Source organism: Cupressus sempervirens, chromosome 7, assembly GCF_028749045.1.
Source record: "Cupressus sempervirens isolate cs-2001-9-10 chromosome 7, ASM2874904v1, whole genome shotgun sequence".
Lineage (NCBI taxonomy): Eukaryota > Viridiplantae > Streptophyta > Pinopsida > Cupressales > Cupressaceae > Cupressus > Cupressus sempervirens.
Window position 1 is genome coordinate 586,287,432 of NC_143124.1, and position 22,047 is coordinate 586,309,478.

Sequence of the window (22,047 nt, forward strand, 5' to 3'; positions counted from 1 at the left end):
TGGCAACCAAAGAAGCTTAGCAATTAAAGGATTTTCTCACTGCCCAAAGGATCACTTAGCAACCAAAGAAGCTCAATAACCATAGGGATCACTCAACACCCAAAGGATCACTCAGCAACCAAAGAAGCTCGACACCCAAAGGATCACTCAACAACTAAAGAAGCTCAACATCAACTTAAGAACTCAACAACAACTAACAAAATGAACAAAAGTGTAGGATTACAAGGAAACCTAGGATGCTCCTACATTAGACAACCAAGTTTGGAGAAAATGACCCTCTTGAATCATTGAGATGCCACAAATTGAGTTGAATCCAACTTAGATTGAGAAATCTCGGAAGCATCTTCCATAGGTCTATTCTTCCACTTCACCAAATATTCATAGTAATCTTTTCCTCTTGTTCTCTTGCCAACTCTTTGATCTAATATCTATTCAACTTCTTTAATCCACTTCTTAGGGTAATTCTTTGATATAACAACTTCATCATATGACTCATGGTACTTATACAAATCAACAACATTGAATATATGAGATATGTCCATGTCATCAGGTAACTCTACTTCATAACCATTACCATTGTCAAATTTTCTCAAGATCTTACAAGTTCCAAACTTCTTCATTTTTGACTTACTATATGCTCCAACTAGAAATCTTCCTTTCTTCAAATGAACCATTACCTCATCACCAACTTTAAAATCATGATGTCTCCTAGAATAATCAATATTCTCGTTATACTTCTGATTGCTTTATTCTAACCTTGACTTCAGTTTCTTATGCAAAGACTTCATAAAATTAGCAAATTCTTCTTTTGCAACACTTCTCTTCTCTTCACTAGTAATATCCCTCAATTATGATATACCTCTAGGCTGCATTCTAGTAATAATCTCAAAAGGTGTCTTCCCTATACTCCTATTTATAGAATTCTTATATGAAAATTCAACTTGTGCTAATACCATTTCCCAATTACTTAGCTTATTCCCAACTAAACATCTCAGCAAATTACCCAAGCTTCTATTCACAACCTTTGTCTATCCATCTGTCTATGGATGGAATGTAGAACTAAATTTCAACTTAGTACCCATCTTCTTCCACAAAGTCTTCCAAAAATAACAAAAAAACTTACTATCCCTGTCAGAAATAATACTTTTTGGTAATCCATGCAATCTCACAATATTTTTAAAGAAAATTTCAGCAACATGCTCAGCATCTGATGTCTTCTTACATGGTATCAAATGAGCCATTTTAGAAAATCTATCCACCACAACAAATATAGAATCATATCCTTTCGCTATCTTGGGCAATTCAAGAATAAATCCATACTAATGTCACTCCAAGGTTTCTCAGCAATAGTAATAGGTGTATACAAACTAATATTTTGACTTACTCCTTTTGCAACTTGGCAAACTCCATAACTCTTCACAAATTTTTGAACATACTTATAAATTTGTGGCCAATGATACTTCTCTTTCAGCAAACTCAATGTCTTATCAATTCCAAAATGTCCAGCCAATCCACCACTATGCTTTTCCCTAATCAGTTTCAACTTCATAGAACTTCTAGGAATACATAATTGAATACCTTTGAGCAACATACCTTCTTGAATGAAATATTCATCATATTTAATTATGTGATTTCTCAGTTTGGTGCTCTACACTCTCTCCAGAGCTCATCAAAATTAGGGTCAGTATCATACAACTCTTTCATTTCATCAAAACCAAGAATTTCAACCTTCATTAAAGTCAATAGAGAATGTCTTCTACTCAATGCATCACCAACTCTATTAGTAACTCCACTCTTGTGCTTAATGACAAATGTAAAATTCTACAAATAGTCAACTCACTTTCTATGTCTTTGATTCAATTTATGTTGACTTTTGAAGTGTTGTAAAGCTTTACAATCAATATACAACACAAACTCCTTAGGAATCAAATAATGTCTCCAATTCTTAAATGCTTGAACAATGGCATAAAGTTCTTGATCATACATAGAATAATTCCTTTTAGCATCATTCAACTTCTCACTAAAGAAAGGAATAGGCTTTCCTTCTTGACTCAATACAACTCCTATTACACTACCACTTGCATCACATTCAACTTGAAATACCTTATTGAAATTAGGCAAAGCGAAAATAGGTAACTCAACAAAATTTTGTTTCAAAGTCTCAAAATTCTTATTGGCTCCATGTGTCCACTTGAATTCATTTTTATCTCCTCTCATTGTCTTAGTCATAGCATTACAAATAGAATTGAAATTCCTTATAAATTTCCTATAAAAATTAGCCAAACCATGAAATGAGTTTACCTCAATCACATTCTCAAGTGTAGGCCATTCCAAAATTGCTTTAACCTTCTCAAGATCCATCTTCAATCCATCAACTAAAATCACAAATCCCAAATAAACAATCTCCTCTTGCATAAAAGAACACTTTTTCAGATTAATCATCAACTTTTCCTCTTTCAACCTCTGCAATACTTGTCTAATATGCTCAAATTTTATTCTTTAGTCTTACTAAATATCAGAATCCAAGTAAACAATCACAAACTTACCAAAAAATATTTTCAAAACTTCGTTCATCAACCTCATGAATGTACTAGGTGCATTAGTTAAACCAAAGGGCATAACCAACCATTCATACAAACTATCTTTTGTCTTCAAAATAGTCTTCCATTCATCACCTTCTCTAATTTTGATATGATGATAGCACTCTTCAAATCAATCTTGGTAAAATACTTTTCTCCACTCAAATAATCCATTATGTCATCCATCCTTGACATAGGAAACTTGTATTTCACTGTGATCTTGTTAATAGCTCTAGAATCAGTACACATTCTCCATTCCCCATTCTTTTTAGGTGCTAATACAATAGGTGCAACACATGGACTCAAACTTTTTTTGATCAAACCTTTCTGCAACAACTCATGCACTTGTCTATTAAGTTCCTCATTCTCTATAAGTGTCAATCTATATGGTGCTTTGTTTGGCAAACTGGGTCCAGGGATCAGATCCATACAATGACTTATGCTTCTTACTACAGGTAAACCATCAAGTATATCTTCTGCAACAATATCTTTATACTCATTCAGTAATTCAAAAATTTCTTCTAGTACTCAGTCACCACTGATTGGTACTTGGTTAGCACTTTTTTCTAGCACTTAGCTATTATTGACACAACTTGGTCTCCTAGGGACTATAGAAAAATAGAATTGATTCTTTTTCATTTCCTTTTCAAAGTGCTTTCCATTAATCATACAAATTTTCATAGCATAGTTAACCTCATCTAGACTTTCAATCAAGGGAAGCAATATTTGCTTCTTCCTGTTCACCCAAAGAGTATATTGATTCAATCTTCCATCATGCACAACATATTTATCATATTTCCAAGGTATACCCAATAGAACATTACAACAATCTATAGGCATAATAGCACATAAAATTTCATCAAAGTAATGTCCAATTTTGAACTTCACAAGGCATTGCTCACTTACAATTATCTTATGCTCATCTTTGATCCATGAGACATGATAGGGTTTAGGATGCTTTAACCTCTACAACTACAACTTTGTAACCAACTCTTTTGATGCCAAATTTTTATAACTTCCTCTATTAATGATTACTTTGCAATATTTTCTAGCCATCTTGCATTGGGTCTTGAAAAGACTTCTTTTTAAAACAAGTTCCTCATCACTTCCCTTATTACATAAGATCCTTTTCACCATAAGATTTTATCCAATATCAATTCCAGTTGGTGAATCCTCATCTTCTCCTTGAATCATAGCATTTCTATTACCTTTCCTACTTTAAGAGGATCTACATTCAAAAGATCTGTCCCTCTTTACCACATCTAAAACAATTACCATGAAATCCACCTCTAGAATAAGAATTACCTCTTCCTTAGTAAGAGTTAGTACCTCATTGATAAGAATTACCACCTTTCCATTTCATCTTGCCTTTGTCATCATTCTTCCATTTAGATTTACCTTTGTCTTGTGCAAAATTGTGAGATTTTCTACCTTCTCCATAAGATCTACCTCTGCCTCTCTTTGGAATCTACCACCTCTACCTCTTTGTCTTTGTTCATGCTTCTTTGTCAAGATATATTTAGCTTTCAAGGCATACTGGTATGCTTCTTCCACACTTTCCAACTTAACAAAACTTATGTCATCTTGAATTCTAGATCTTAGTCTATTTATGTACCTTGCAATTTTCTCAACATCATCATTCACATGTCTAGATTTGATGTCCAACCTATAGAATTCCTTAGTATATTCCTTCACACTCATGTCCTTTTGTCTCAAATTTTGCATTTTTCTCAACAAGATAACTTGGTAATCAATAGGCAGGAATTTGTTCTTTATCTTGTTCACCATCTTTAGCCAAGTTCTGATCTTCTCCTTTCCTCTCCTTTGCCTATCAATTTGCAAATGCTCCCACCATAGTGAGGCATGACCTTTCAACCTTGTAACTTCAATCTTCACCTTCCTATTATCATGAGTGTTTTCATATTAAAATAACTTCTTCATATTAGTGATCCAATCTAACACAACATTGGTATCCAATTTTCCATCATAAGGAACAACTTCTATAATAGGTTTTGAATTAGCCCTAGAGAACACCCTTAACAATCTTTCTTTATCTTGGTCTTCTTCCTATTCTGAGTTAGGATTTGGTGCTACTACTTCATCATCACTTATATCATCAAGCTGTTCTCCTCTCCTTTGGGCTATCACTATAATATCTAATCTAATTGGAATTTGTTTGAACTAATCCAATATAGTATTATCAACATTTCCTCTACCACAAACCATCTTTGCAAACCAGGTTCCTGCAAGATTGTAATCCTCTACAAGTTATAGGTCAAATGCACATATTTTCCACCCTATAACCAAATTTGAATTAGGGTTCTACACGATCTAATCTCCATAAGGAATAACCTCATGCTCTGATACCACTTAACACAAGGAGGATAAGGAAAGCCAGAGCCTAGGGTGCACCCAACTATCTAGATCACCCTGCCAGAGTCAACATAGTGGAAAAACAACACAAATATAGTGCCAAAGAGAGAATATAAGATATTTTATTTATCCATCAAGGAAACAGTTTACATGCCCAGCTGTAAGGCCTTTTGGGTTATGGCCAAATAATTACATTCAAACCCATGATGTAGATGCAAATTCACACCTTCCTTCTTGCTTCCCAAATTCTTATCCTTTCTTACCTCTTTCTTATTCAAGCCTAAGACACTCTATTTATAGTTGCCAAAATGGCTTATAGAAGATTCTAGAACATAGAGAAGCTAAAAGTCAGCTCTTAGTAAATATAATTACATATACAAAAATTTAATGTGAGCAAAGTTGGCCCAAATAGGAACTAGACATAGATAACTCAGCAAAAGAAAGCTTTTTCAAAACTGGCACTTGACAGCAACTCTGAACTCGACATCTAAAGAAATCACTTGGCAGCCAAAGAAGCTTGACAACCAAAGGAATCAATTGGCACCCAAAGGATCACTTGACAACCAAAGAAGCTCATCAAACAAAGAAATTTCTTGGCACCCAAAGGATCACTCAACAACTAAAGAAGATCGACACCCAAAGGATCACTCAACAACCAAAGAAGCTCAGCATCAACTTAAGAACTCGGCAACAACTAACATAATGAACAAAAGTGCAGTATTACAAGGAAACCTAGGATGCTCTTGCATCAAGTACACCATTTATAAATGTAGATTTGACATCCATTTGATATACCTTGAAATTCTTGTAGGCTGAATATGCAAGCAAAGTTTTGACTCCTTCAAGTTTTGCCATAAGAGAAAGCATTTCTCCATAATCAGCTCCTTTTTGTTGAGCATATCCTTTGCATACCAATTTTTTCTTTTTTCTCATAACTTCACCATTTTCATTGAGTTTGTTTCTAAAAAACCATTTTGTTCCAATAATATTTTTGTCTCTAGGTCTTGGCACTAGGGTTCAAGTATTGCTCTTCTCAACTTGTTCAATTTCCTTGTTCATTATCTAAATCTAATCTTCATTTTCTAGAGCATCTTTTACTAATTTGGGCTCAAATTCACAAAGTAAGCATGTATCATCTTTGAGTATTTTCCTTGTCATAACACTTGATTCAACATTACCAATGATTTGTTTAGGCTTGTGATGTCTTCTTACAAACATTTCTAGCACATGTGGTTTCCTTCTCTATTCTTCAATAGGTTTATCTTGGAAAATAATCTCAAGCTCATTTTCTATTTCTTGTTCAGGTTCAGGTCTAGATTTTACATGCTTGGCATTCTCTATTTGGCGGTCAACATTTCCTATCTGACTTGACATCTTCATTCTATTGTTCAACACCCACTATCTATTGCATGGCATTTTTTTGTTGCACTTCATCATTTCTTATCTACTAGGAAACTACAGCTTGATTTTCTTGTTCATTTGGAGTCCTTGGAGCACGATCATCTACATAGAAAAATGTACTATAATCTTCAGGTTCTTCATTGCATGTAATGCCACTTCTTTCTAAAAACTCATCAACTTTCACATTTTCACTTCCTCAACTTTTTTAGTGTTAGAGTTTAAACACTTGTAAGTTTTACTTTTGGTGCAATATCCTAGGAATATACCTTCATCACTCTTTCCATCAAGTTTTCCATTCCTATTATCTTTAAGTATATAACATTTTCTTCCAAAGACTTTGAAATATTTCACATTAGGAGAATATCCATACCATAGTTCAAAAGGTGTAGTTTTTTTACCTTTCTTGACTTGTACTCTATTCAAGGTATAGACAACAATACTAATAGCTTCTCTCCAATACTTCTTTGATACACTTTTCTCCATCATCAATGTTCTTGCACAACCCATTATTGATTTGTTTCTCCTTTTAGCTATCCCATTCTAAGGAGGGATCCTTAGTTCTAACATTTTTCTTTTGATTATTCTATCATTGCATAATGTATTTAACTTATTTGAAATGAATTTTCCACCTCTGTTAGATCTCAAGCACTTCAAAATCTTCCTTGATTCTTTTTCAACTTTGGATAGATACTCCTTGAATAACTAAAAAGCATCAAATTTAACTTTAAAGAACATCATAGTCATCATCCTAGAGTAGTCATCAACAAATAGAATGAAATACTTATCTTTAGAATAGATTTAAACATCAATAGGTCCACATAGGTCAATATGTACCAATTCAAAAATATCAATAGAAGCATATGTTTTTCTCTTAATACTAGACTTAGTCATTTTTCTCAATTAAGATTGTTTATGCATAACATTGTTAGGCTTCTTTACTTTAAGAAACCCACTCACTTTTTTCATTTTACTAATATTCACCAAATTGTTAAAGTTCACATGACATAGCCTCTTGTGCCATAACCGAACATCTTCTTGTTGTACAATCAAACATGTCTCATAAGATAAATCTAGATAGAACAAGTTAACTCTTGTTTGATCACCACCTCCAATCAACTTACTATCAATATCATATATCTTCGCCTTCCTATGATGGAATTAAACTTTGTAACCTAATTTTTCTAGCTATAAAACACTCAATAGATCATAGTTAAGTACTTCAAACCAGTAAACATTGTCACATTTTATCTTGTCAGTTAGTTGAATAATACATTTACCTTTTACAACACATGCGATATTATTACCAAATTTAAAACATCCACTTTTGTATGGAACAATATCCTCATATTTATCTTTATCACCAATCATATGATTGGAGAATCCACTATCAATTATCCATCTATCACTTTTTGTTTACATATGAGATTAATGAAATTTTCCCATCTTCATCAAAATCTTCTTTCACAACAACATAGAAAACTTCATTTTCATTAATTTCAAATTCATTGTCAATTTCTTCTTCATCAATGTGACAAGATTTCTTACCGTTGTCATATTATTTTCTTTTATAGTCTGAGCCATCTCTTCTTCCTTTGTACTTTCTTTCCTTTTGTTCATTCTTGTCCTCTCTATAAGGACACCTAGCAACAATATGACCAACCTTATTGCATGAGAAACAAATAATAGGTAGTTTACCTTTATATTTACCTCTTCCTCTTAAAAATATTTTTGTAATAAGGGTTTCAAGTTCATAAAGCTCATTATCATAATTGTCACTATTACTCTTCAAATATTTTTCTTTCTTTTTGCTAAAAACTAGTTGTAACTTAAAAGCATATTCAATAGTTGTAGGTGTGTATTTATCAAAGTTAGACATCTCAAAAGTAGTAATTCTACCAAATATACCTTCCAATGTTAAAGTCTTAAACACTCTAATGACACATATAAGAAGTAGAGTCCTCAATACCTTGCTTACCATTTCATCTTTGATTTCTCCACTTGCACCATGAATAGCATTAACAACTTCTTTGACCCTTGTGCAGTATTGGACTATGTTCTCACCTCCCATCATTCTTCTGTCATCAAATTTACCTCTTATCCTCTCTGATTCAACTCTTAAGACATTTCCATCACCTCCATATATGGTTTTTAATTTGTCCCACATCTTCTTTGCACTCTCACATTATTTTAAATCATCAAAATAAACATAGCTTAGGGTTGAGGCAATCTCCAACATTGCTTGATTGTGCTCTTGATTTTGCTTTAGTTGATCAACTATTAGAGGAGTAGTTATTATCTTCACATACTTATTGTCCACAAAGTTGATAGTTGCATCACGAATACTGGATATATGCAATCTCATCAAGGTTTTCTATGCAAGAAAGTTCTCCTTGTTCAACTTCGGTACCTCTCTTGTGTGAGTCATGATCCTTAGCTTTAAGTACCTTCAAACTTTTCTCTATAGGCACTTAACTCTAATATCAATTGTTAGAAATGTTTAGAATAACTAGGGGGGTGGGGGTGAATTTTTTACTCAAGGTCCATAAGTACTATTTGAAAAATTAAACATAAATCATTCACTATTCTTCTTAGCCTGCTGTTGCTTAGACTCTACTATATTGATAAAAAAAAATTACTATCCTAAACATAACATACTTTTTTGAATATAAACTTTATCAAATGTAAAAAATTTAAAGCATTGAACACAAGTTTGACACTAGTATTTTGCGTGGAAACCCAATTTTGGAAAAACCACCAGCAACATGTCAACACTTTTATACTCTTTCAAAGTGAGTTGTTAGGGGCCAACCCTATTAAAGGTTATAGTGCACACTGTTAAATATGACTTGGTTAGAGGATTTAATCACCCTATTAGGAGTGGCCTTGTTAGAGGAATTTGGTCATTCCATTTAGAATGTCACATTGCTAAAGGATTTCCATAGATTGTTAAGTCCTTCAAATGACTATTGGGTCAACCTTTGTTAAAAGAATTTCAATACAAACAATTTACAATGATTAGAAAGAAAATAACAAGGTTTTGATTTATATGATTACAAATCACTTTGCTAGTTCAAATCACTGTTTAGTTCATTTTTTACTTCACTGATAAGATTCTTATTGTCATCTCTATTCTTGATTTTCTTGGAAACTCTTCAAGTAATCAAACTTAAACCATATGCTCAAATTCACTTATCAATATCAACAACATCTGTGCAAGTAATCTCCTTTTTCTTTTCTCTCACTCTTACTGTATTCACCCTTGTGCATCTTTGATCCACCTTTCTCTATGTGCCCCCTAAATTTGGCTCTATACCTTCTTAAATATCTAATTCTTGATTTGCCATTTTCCATGATTACTGTAGATCTTAGGGTTTATGACTTGGTTCATTGTATCTGTTCATCTTCCTTCTTTTCTAGAATCTTCTCATCCATCGAATTAGATCATAGGTATTATAACTAATCCTCTCCTTCAATTTAATGATCAAAATCATCGATATTATCTTCAACATAGTTTACAATCGATTAGAAATCAACTGAGCCAACTAGAAATCATGATTTCCACAATTTCATTCAAAATATTATTACTTCACAATCACTAGGTTTTGACACTTGGTCATTACTTAATCATTCAGTCACTATAAAAATTATGGCTTGTCATCAATATTGATGCTTGGTCTACACTAGATTCGCTCGACACTTATTATGGCTCAGTTGACACTAGCATCACTCAAAATTCCTTAATCTTTTAGTCTATTTATTGAGTTATCTTTACATTCTTTATATAAATAATCACTTTATCTTGTCAACGTCTAAATAATCAAATTTCTATTGTAGCTTCCTTTCTATAACTCAACCTTTCCTCTAGGTGCTATTGTTATGAGCAATTTGTCAAATCCTCTTCATCAATCAAAATTGATATGACATTTAGACTAGGTTGGAATATGTCTTATTAGTAGACTTGACATCAATGACAATAATTTTTTTTTTCTTTTTCGAATTGTAAGTTTCTGATTATTTGGGCCATGCAAGATACTAAAAAAACATGATTCTTGAAATGCCTATGAAATAGAGTTGCCTACTGAAGTAAATATATCACTAGTATTTAACATTTCAGATCTAACAAAGTATCATGATGGAGGGGGTGGAGATGAAGTAATAAAAGAAAAGTAGAGAATTCCAACAACTACTTCAACTAAAGAGAAGGTTGAGGAGATAGTGGACAACCATATTGGAAGAAGTACACATAATAGAAATTATGAAGAATATATAGTCTAATAGAAGGGGAGACTAGTAGAAGATTCATCATGAATGACAAGGGAGGAGGTTGACCATATTGGTTTTCCTTTGAAAACCTAAATATGATGATTTCACTTCTTAACTACCTTGAATGTCTAATGTAGGAGTATCCTAGATTAAGAGAAATATCACATCACCCAAAAATATTTCATCATACTAGTATTTTATACTTTATCATATTACATTCTAGAAATTATTGTACTATTTTAATACATAGTATTGCACTAGACATAAGTATCACTTGGGTATACTGGGAAATATTTTATGACACTAAATTAGCTAGAAATCTCACATCACCCAAAAATATTTCTTTTCTATCTCCTAAATAAGGCTTGTCTTAGTGTAGAGTTATTGTTTGAAGAATCTCACTACTTAGTTGTTCATGTGATCTTGGAATGTCCTAGTTTTAGAGGTGGAGGTTCAAATGGATATATCATATCACGAGTATTCATGAAGTTATTGCAAATTTTTGGTGTAAGATTTTGGTAAAAAAACATTAGGCTTAGTTTTGAAGGTGTTAGAGGTTCTAGATGGTCATCCTTGAAATAAATCTTCTTCATTTGAAGTCATTAAAGGAGCAAGGTTTGCACTTATTAGTTTATTTGATTTAATTTGAATGTATTTTCTTGCACGCAGCTTAAATATCTTGTTTTGAATGCTTTGTTTATCATTGTGTTTCTTCAACAACTATTTGTATTGCTTATATTTTGGCACACCTCATGGGACCCTTTTTATGGGTCATTATTTTATCCATTTGGATTTTTTTGTTTGCAAATCTAACCCATAAACTAATGTTTTTTTTTGTTTGAGTTCTTTAATATATTTTATTTAACATTTATAGGATTAAAGGTGCAAAAAGAGGCTAAGGTGACAACATTTCCATAGTTCAATTTCAATACAAGAAAAATGCACTCCAAAAAGATTGCAAGCATGGTTGATGAGAATGCTTGTATGGTAGGAATGATTACATTCTAACATCCTATGATTGCTTGACTTCAAAAATAGCCCTATTCTCTTCTTCGTCCACTTTCTAAATATAGTCAGTGGGTTTTCTTTTGACTAGGTGAGAAAACTAGTTGATCCAACAAGAATGTGAATTGTAAGCCTTCGAGCATTATTAAAAATCACTTGTTTGTTCTACCAACTTACATTGATTTATTTTGCAGGATCATTAGTTGACCAAGTGGGAATAAGTATTGATTTACAAAATCATGGCCATAGGTATAAACTTTGTCTTTCTATTCATTCTTTTGGTTTTTTTTATCATTTTGTACTTTTAGGTTTTTTTTGATAGCTGACGAGATCATGGGTATGAAATTGTGGGATCATTAATTTTTATCAATTTTGACAGTTTTGTAGAGTGTGAAGGGTCTAGTGAGAATGCTAATAGTTTTTGTCTTATAATTAAATAAAATTAAAAAATATACTCACACTTTCAATTTGGTGCCTAAAAGTGACCTTTCTTTTCAAACAGTGTTTCACACTTATTTTTGGGATTTAAAATTGGACAAAGGCGAAAAATAGATAATACAAACTCATACTTCAACTTTGAGTGCTTAAAATCAATAAAATCTACTCTTGAATGTTGAAATTGAATAAATAAACAAATGCAATGAAACCTTTGAATTTGGGTCTAAAATGAAATCATAATTCTTGATTGCTTAAGGTTGAAAAATAAATTTGATAATTTTTTCCCTTCTAAAGCATGTGCACTTTATTTCTATGGAAAAAGAACATACATGCTAATTACAAGTGTTTGATATCATAGATAGAAAAAAAATAGACTAATTATATTTTAATTGGATATGAACACTTTTTGGTGTGAATTTCAAGGAGTTTTTTTCAACACTACCGTGAGATTTTTTTAATTTTTAATTTTTAATTTTTAATTTAGACTCAATTAAACACGACACAAAATAAGTTATTTGTATCTACATCCTCTCCCCTTGCCATTCATGGAACTTGGGTGATGAGAAACATCAATAAATTTAGTTCACTTCTAAAGGGGTCTTTCTAGTGGGAATGCACTTCCCATTTAGAGGACAAACTCAAATCAATAATTCCCTGATTGGTATATACAGAAGGTGTTGAGTAAAATCTCATCTCATCCTCTTAAGCTTAGGTGACATGAGTTGATAGTAGTCTAAGATAGGTGCATATACCTAGTGTAGGAGTACTGGTAATTTTTTTTGTGATGTCTTGTTAAGAGTTGTAATAATCCTTAAGGGAAACAAATTATGTGGGGTTGAGCCTTATTTGAGCCATTTTTCTTGTGAACCATGAATGGTGGCCTCAGTCCATTATGGAAATCTAAGCTACCAAAGGTGGTAGCAATGTAATTAGTGTTTAGAAAAGGTGTTTTAAGGGTAATTAGGAGGTAGGAGAGGTTTATAGGTAAGTTGAATATCCTAGGAGTTCAATTAAGCATACAATGTTGAAAATTGCAAAGATCCACAAAAGTTGAAAAGTACTTTCCAACAAGGTTGCAAGATTGCAAGTTTGAGCCCAAAAATAAGTTATTGTTTGGAAAAACTATTCCAACTTGTAGATAAAAGGTCTTGGTAACCAATTTTAGAGGTTTTTCATCCATCAAGATAATATAATCAAAGTTTGTGTAATTACAGTTTTGATTTTTCACTATATTTCTTTTAAACTTGTCACTTTCCATTTTATAATTAGTTTTGCATTGATTGATTTGGATTATAAATATATTTTGTCTTCAAGCTTGGAAACCTAACTCACTAAAGATGTTGGTTTGAAGTGCTAAAGTTGATTGAGTAGAGATTTTTTTTTTTTTTGAAGCTCTTGAACAATCTTAAACCCTTATAGACTTAGGGTTTCAAGATTAAATGGGCATATCCTAGCAATTTATGATTAAAAATCTCAGTGCTTATATGGAATTCTAGGATAGAATATTTAGAATATTTTCCTTTCAATTTTGGTGCTGCCAAGATTGATTTGGTATTTTTTCAATTATGCCCTAAGATGACTATTGGGTTGTGGTGAGTCAAGAAGTCATGAAAGAAACTCATTTATAATAGATGGGGGATAGAATGGTAGAACCTAGTTTTGGATTAGGGTTCCTTGGACATGTAAAAAATTCATATGAATTCTCAAACTTAAGGATGAGTTGACTCATGATGGTTTTGAATAGTTGACTGCAAGTTGTACCTAACTATCAATTAATCCTATTTTTCTCTATCTAGGTTAAGGGTGTTAGAAGAAAAAACTAGGTGTTGATATTGGATATTGTTCAAAAGTCCCAAAATGGTGTTTGAAATTTTAATTTTGTGTAAGGGTCATTCAGAAGTTATGGGAGATAAAACCAAATTGCTTGATTAGGACTACTTCTAGTAGGACTCTTTTAGGCCTTCCTGCAACATATTGTATTGTGGTTTCTTGAAGAAGAAACAAAAAATTTATGTTGAAATTTTGCATGTAGATAGTGTTAATCCTAAAATAACTCTAATAAACATAATGGTTTAGACTGTTGATCCTACAGATCTAGCAATGCATTAATATCCTTTGCATGGATTGTACCTATTAAACACCTTATGATATTTACCTAATTTACGTCCCTCTTAGAGTATTTTTTATTGTTCTAATTATCATATTTTTGGTTAGTACATTTTAACTAAATTTTTTTAGATGAGACATCAATCTAGCCTAACTTATTCTTTGGTTTATAGGGCTGACCTAGGAAGAGTTATGTCCTTTCTTAGGACATGACTCTTGGGTTTCCTATATATATATATATATATATATATATATATATATATATATATATATATATATATATATATATATATATGAGATAGGGATGTGCATAAAGGACATAAAAGAATAAGAAGTCTGTTCCTTTAGCATTTTATACCTTATTCAAATTTGTAGAAAAATATAATATTTATTATTGTAGAATTATTGTCTCAGTAAGAAGGACTAATATATCATCCTTAACTGATCAAGTTCATCTCTAGTACTAGAAAGGTTTTATATCAATTTGGTTTAGTAGAATTTGTAGAAACTTTACATGGTATCAGAGCTCTAGTAGTTGAACCTAGGCTTTGCAAATTAAACAATCAAACTAAGTATATCTAGCAACATTTTCCTATCTTCAATGATATACACAATCAAACCTGAGGATAGGTTTGATGGGAAAGAACACTTTGATGTTTGGAAATTCATAATCATGATGATTCTTGAAGAAAATGATGTAAAACAATTTGTTGATAAAGCATCCAAGCTACTTGATACTAAACCTAATAAAACTATCTGGAGTAAAGGAAGAAAAAAAGCCAAGCAAATCATATTAGATGGAGTAAAAAATGAAATAGTACCCATGCTAACAAAACATCAAACAACATTCAATATGATGAATGCATTATTGAATACATATGAGGTTAACAATGCAACTAGAGTCCTTACACTAGAAAGAAAAATAAATCATATACAGATAAAGAAGGGAAAATCAATGAATTCTTACTTCCTAAAGGTTCCTAGTCTAAGAGATGAACTTGCAAGTATACGAACCATAATTCATGACAAAGAATTACCACTGATAGCTATAGATGGATTACCAAATTCATAGGAAACTTTCACACAAGGAGTAAGTGCTAGAGACAATATTCCTAGCTTCAATAAAATTAAGGGAGATTATCTCCAGGAAGAATCTAGAAAACTTAAGAAAGGGGGAAAGTTGGAAAATAAAGATGAAGAACTTCATGTTCTCAACACAAATTCCTATAAAGGTAAGAAGAAGCACTTCAAGAGGAAGAAAGGTAATAAAAAGAATAAAAAACCTAAGAAAGATCTATCCAAAAAAAAAATGCTTCAAATGAAAATAGTTTGGACACAACAAATCTAATTGCCCTAAGAATTCTAAACAACAAGTAAACTGTACAAACATTACTAGGAAAGAAGATAACTATGATCCTGAGAATCATTTATTGTATTCGACACTATCAAATGAAGTCTCAAGTAAGGCATGGGTCATTGATAGTGGATCATCTTGACATATTACAGGATACATAGAAGGACTAGACTCTATATCAAAAAAAGTTAATGGAAAAGTCACCATCAGTGATAATTCAAAATATTCTATCAAAGGAATTGAAAATTGCACCTTGAAACTAAAGTTAGGTAGTTCACTTCTTCTCAAAGGAGTACTCTATGTACTAGGAATAAAATAGAATCTAATCTCAGTTACAACACTTGAAGATGATGGACATAATTTTGCATTCATGGATAGTAAAGTAATGACTTGGGCTAAGAACTCCTCATTTAAGAAAGCAAAATTGATTGGTCAAAAGGGGTAATTCTATGAATTAAATTCATAACCTAGGTAACCATTCAAGACTTAATTCATGAGGTTGATAATATAAACAAAATATGGCATAGAAGGTTAGGACATATAATTTCAAAACCTTATCAATGATGGAGAAGATGTTTACTAGTTTACTTAAACTGAATAAATATCACTCAAGCATATGCAAAGGATATGCCCTCGATAAGAACAAAAAATGTCCAATTCATGATAGCACTAGAAAAATTAACAATAGTTTGGAATTAATCCACTCAGATTTATGTGGACCTATGTCTATTCCTTCTCTTGGAGGATTCTAGTGCTATATACTTTTTATAGATGAATTCTTTGTAGAAACTTGGATTTAATTCTTAAAATGTAAAGAATCAAAAGAAATCCTTAAAAGATTTAAATGATTTAAAACCTTAACTAAAAACTTATCAAGACATAAAATTAAAACTCTTAGGACAAATAATGGAGCGGAATATACCTCAAATTTTTTTAAAGAGTTTTGTAAAGAAACAAGAATTAAGATGGAGTATATCATTCCTTATAACCCACAACACAATGGGGTAGCAGAAGAAAGAATAGGGAAATTATAGAAGCTGCAAGAGCTATGATATTTGATCAAAATCTAGAATATTATCTTTGGGTAAAAGCCTCTTGTATTGCTATCTATATTCAAAACAAAAGTCCTCACTCCTACCTTAGAGATAAAACTCTTGAAGAAGTCTTTACTAAGGTTAAACCTAATATAAGCCATCTTAGGATTTTTGGGTGCCTAGTATATATACATGTTTCAAAATAAAAGAGAACTAAGTTAGAACCCTTTGGGAGGAAAGGTTATTTTGTAAGGTATAATGAAACATTTAAAGCACATAGTATTTTCATACTTGGTCAAAAAATATTGAACTTAGTAGGGATGTGATTTTTGAAGAAGATTTAGCATTCAAAAGAGCCCTAATTTCTAGAGATCCCTCTCCCTTACCTAGTTCTAAAGAAAATACTATATTTGAGTCTTAGAGGGAGAACATTGAAGAAATTGAAGATGAAATTCAAAATCTCAATCTTGAAGAAACCCAAAGCTCTAAGAAAAGACTGCTTTGGGATGTTGAGATAGTAGAGGAAGCACAAGACTTTGTTGCACCATCTACAACCTTTAGAGAAAACAAAATACTCAAAAGATTTTCTAGTATGTAACAAACATGAATGATTTTTCTAAATTAGAACCAACCAATATTTTAGATGCTATTAAACATACAACTTGGAAGGATGTCATGATGGAAGAATACCAATCCATTATGAGGAATGATGTTTGAAAAATTGTTCTAAGACCTAATAGAAAATCCTTCATTTCTTCCAAGTGGATATCTAAAATTAAGCATGTTGTTGATGATAGAATTGAAAAATATAAAGCCAGAATTCATAGCCAAGGGATTCTCTCAAAAAGAGGGGATTGATTATGAAGAAACCTTTGCTCCTATTGCTAGATACACCTTTGTAAGAGCAATCCAAGCTATTGAAACATCAAAGGGATGGAAAATATATCAAATGGATGTAAAAAGAAAAATTCTAATTGGAAAGATTATAGAAGAGGTATATTTGGAGCAACCTAAAGGATTTGAAACTCATAACTCTAAAATTTCTATGTGCAGGCTCAAGAAAGTTCTCTATGGGCTTAAACAGGCTCCAAAGGCATGGTATGAATGAATTGATAAGTATCTCACAAGCTTAGGATTCTCTAAGAATGAAGCTAATCCAAATCTATATTATAAAAGGGATAAAGATGATATGGTAAGTTTGATACTATATGCCAATGATTTACTAATGACAAGTGATGATCATCTCATATATAAATACAAGAAAGATCTAATTAGAGAGTTTGAGATGAAAGATTTAGGACTCCTTCATTACTTCCTAGAATTGGAAGTTTGGAGGAATTATGACAACATCATACTTAATTAAGGGAAGTATATATTAGACATCTTGAAGAGATTTGGAATGTGGAACTACAAACCTATGTCCTCTCCCATGGAGACTAATCTACATAAACTTAAGGAAGTAGCAACAAAATTACCTTCTATAGATTCTACTCTTTATAGATAGATGACTGGGTCCCTTATGTACTTGGTAAATATAAGACCTGATATCTACTAAGCTATTAATGCATTAAGTCAGTTTATGTGTGAGCCAAAGGAGATTCACCTAGTTGTAGTAAAACACATCGTGAGATACTTACAAGGCACTCTTAGCCTTGGGCAAAAGTATGAGAAAGTTGAATTAGATCTACATGGATATATAGATGTAGATTGGGATAGAAGTGTTACTAATAGGAAAAGCACTTCAAGATGTTGTTTTAGTTTAGGCTCAATGATGATATCATGGATATGCAGAAAGTAGTCTCTAGTAGCACAAAGTTCCATAGAAGCTGAATACATTGCAACAACGATGGCCTCTTAGGAATTAGTTTGGATTAGAAAGTTACTTGTGGGATATTTGGTCAAGCCATGAATCCTATGATTTATTCATTGTGATAGTCAAAGTTCAATCAAGCTTTCTATGAATCTAGTTTTTCATAACAGGTCCAAGCATATTGAAATTCCTTACCATTATGTAAGAGATATGGTAGATAAGAATATTGTAAAATTAGAATACATTTGCACCACAAATCAGACAACAAATATTCTTACCAAACTCAAGTAAAGATATATCACTTTAAGAAAAAACTTGGTTTAGTTGAATTGTAATTTATTTCTATTCTTTAAATTATTATTAAAATAGTTTTTATTGTTAGGCTATTGACTGTTATGGGCTCCACTATTTGTATTCATTATTTAAGAGGTGACGATCTTTGAGATAATGAACACTCGTGTAAAAGACATTATGAGAGATGACAATCTCTTTTATAATGTACTAAACAATAGAGAACTACTATTAGATCTAGATGAGTTCAAGATCATTTGTGACATAGACATTTCTATGCCTATGAGTCACAACTTGGATAAAGGAAGAATTTATTCTGTAGACTTTATCCTATGTTCTAGTAGATCTAAACTCAAGATCATGTTGTGATATAGGATTTCCAATACCTATGAGTCATAACTTGGATAAATGAAGAATTTAATCATTCTTCAAATTTTATCCCATGTGTTGCATTCCATGCAATCCTATCATCACTAGTATAAGTCATATCATAAGATGGTAATATGACATTGTATAATGTGTTTAATGACACCACATTCTTAGAGGATTTAGATAGATATAGAGTATCAATCTATTCTTATTCATCATAATTGATGTTGCTAGATACGATTATCTCTCATTATGATTATCAAGTTAAGAGAGAGTGTTAATCCTAAAATACCTTTGGTAAACATAATGATCTAGACTGCTAATCCTATGGATCTAGCAATGTATTAATATTCTTTGTATGGATTGTACCTATTAAATACCTTAGGATATTTACCTAACTGATGTCCCTCTTAGATAATTTTTTATTGTTCTAATTGACACATTTAGTGTTAGTACATTTACTAATTAAATCTATTTAGATGAGACATCAATCTGGGCTAACTTATTCTTTGGTTTGTAGAGCCGACCTAGGAAGAGTTATGTCCTTTCTTAGGACACGACTCTTGGGTGCCCTATATATATGAGATAGGGATGTGGATAAAGGACACACAAGAACAAGAAGTCTATTCCTTTAGCATTCTTTGACTTATTCAAATTTTTAGCATAATATAATATATATTATTGAAGAATTATTATCTCTATAAGAAGGACTAATATATCATCCTTAACTGATCAAGTTCATCTCTAGCACTATAAAGGTTTTATATCATTTTGTTTTAGTAGAATTTTCAGAAACTTTATAGATAGTCTAATTTAGTTCCATGAGAAGTGAGAAGTTTATTAGATCCAAGTTGGTAGAGGGATTTTGGTAAGCAATCCTTGGAAGGACTAGGGTTCAAGGTGAATTTTGTTGGAGAATTTTTAACTTGACCAAGAATAGTTGGAATATATTGGTAAAAATATTGAGAAGGTAAAGGAAAGTCTTGATTGGGTCCTAAGAAAGGCCATGATGTAGTATAAGGTTGGTTTATCCCCAAAGGAGATGACCAAAACCCATAACAAAGACAACACAACATAAATACAACAATATGCAATTGAAAGCAACCTCTTTTATTAACAACACAATCTTGAATTACATCAAATGAACACCATGTATACTGGGTTGTAAGTACTTCCTAGTTATAACAATAAATTCTAGATTATAAACTAACTCTTATACTTTAGGTCTCATATATTAGTTCCTTCTCTATACTAACTATGCTAATCTACAAGATATGTCTACATTACATATGTAGCCATCAAGATAGACAGGTCAACTTTGAGTTCACATTCTCCTAAAAATAAGAAGCATGTTATACACAATAGGGATGACCCATAAGATAAAAATAACTAAATACATAATACATTATAAGGAAATCCATGGCAACAGATATAGGTCCTCACCTAATCCAAGAAACTATAATTAGAGACAAAACCTCACGAAAAGAGATAAACCTCACAAAAACAAAGTACTATGAATTGTTGGAATAACCACCTACAAAATCAACACTCAAAATGATGAAACATAAATCTAAATCTATGTAACATTAATTTGTGAAAATATAGGAGAATGATCTAGGATAGGTCCATAATAAGAAGCCAATCTCACAGACTTTAGAATAGGAAATCAAGTGATCACCAACTCAGACTATAAGATAGGAACTGGAAAATAGAAAACAAAGCAAATATAATTTTTGGGTAATGTAAGATTGTCACCAACCCAAGGATGAAATTAGACACCCAAGGTAAAAAATATGTTTAATAAGGACTTATGAGCATTTAAAACAATTCAACACATAAATCCCATGCTCATTCTTAACCCACAAATCCTCTTCATCAATCATCACAAAAGTTTTTTCAAACTTACTGTTATAACCAATAGTTCTATTAGACACCTTGAATTTGTTGCTACTACAAGGATTACATGAATCACACTTACTACAAATATTTATCTTATTAGAAGCCTTCTTTCCTCTACCTTATTTCTTAAATACCAGATGAAACAACTTTCTCAAATCTGATTATCTTCCATCAACTCCAACTTTAACCCTATGCTACTTTACTCAAACTAAAAGTTTAAAAAATACTCAAGCTCTTTTTTTTCCCTCCTTCCTCCTTTAAAGAATCAAAACAAAATTTGTGCCATCCTTCTCAACTATAACAATACTCTTTTTGGAATCATGAATAACTCCTCTATCAAACTACCAAGGTCTTCCAAATAAAACATGACAAGTACCCATGTCAACCACATCACATAATACTACATCTCTACAAGGTCCAATACTTAAATTAACCAAGATTTTTTCTCTAACCTATACTATAGATGCTAAAAAATGGTTCACATCTACTATTTAATCACATTTTCATACTAACATATCCCATTTTCTCATGTCACTAATTCCAATCTTTTGGCTAACTTAATTATCTTTTGAACATATTTTGACATGTTCCTCATCATTCACACCCTCTCTCAAATCAACTACAGATCATTTCAAAATCAGTTCCTATTTTATTTAAAATTTTTAGAACTAACTCCAAATCATTTCAACATCATTAGAATCTTGTATGATCAACCCTAAACCATTTCAATATCATTAGAATCCTTTCAAATCAACCCAAAACTATCCCAAATCAACCCTAAACCATTTTGAGTTAACCATGTAATCAATCCAAAACATGTCAAACATCCCTAATCAATCAACACTTATCCATCCCTAGGCATTATTATGTCCTTTAGTGCCTTGTCAATCTATCAAACCTATCAAATCTAATCTTAGCACCAACATGTTAGATCATGACCTTATCCAATCAATTTAATAACATTGACAATATCCATTGATGTTATTGTGATCAATCTTATCAATCAATTTTAATTTGATAGCATTTACAATGTCCATTAAATGTCACATGTCCTTAATCCATATCATATGTTCTTGACATGTCATTAATCCTAATCACCTAATCAATTTGATCATTGCTTTGATC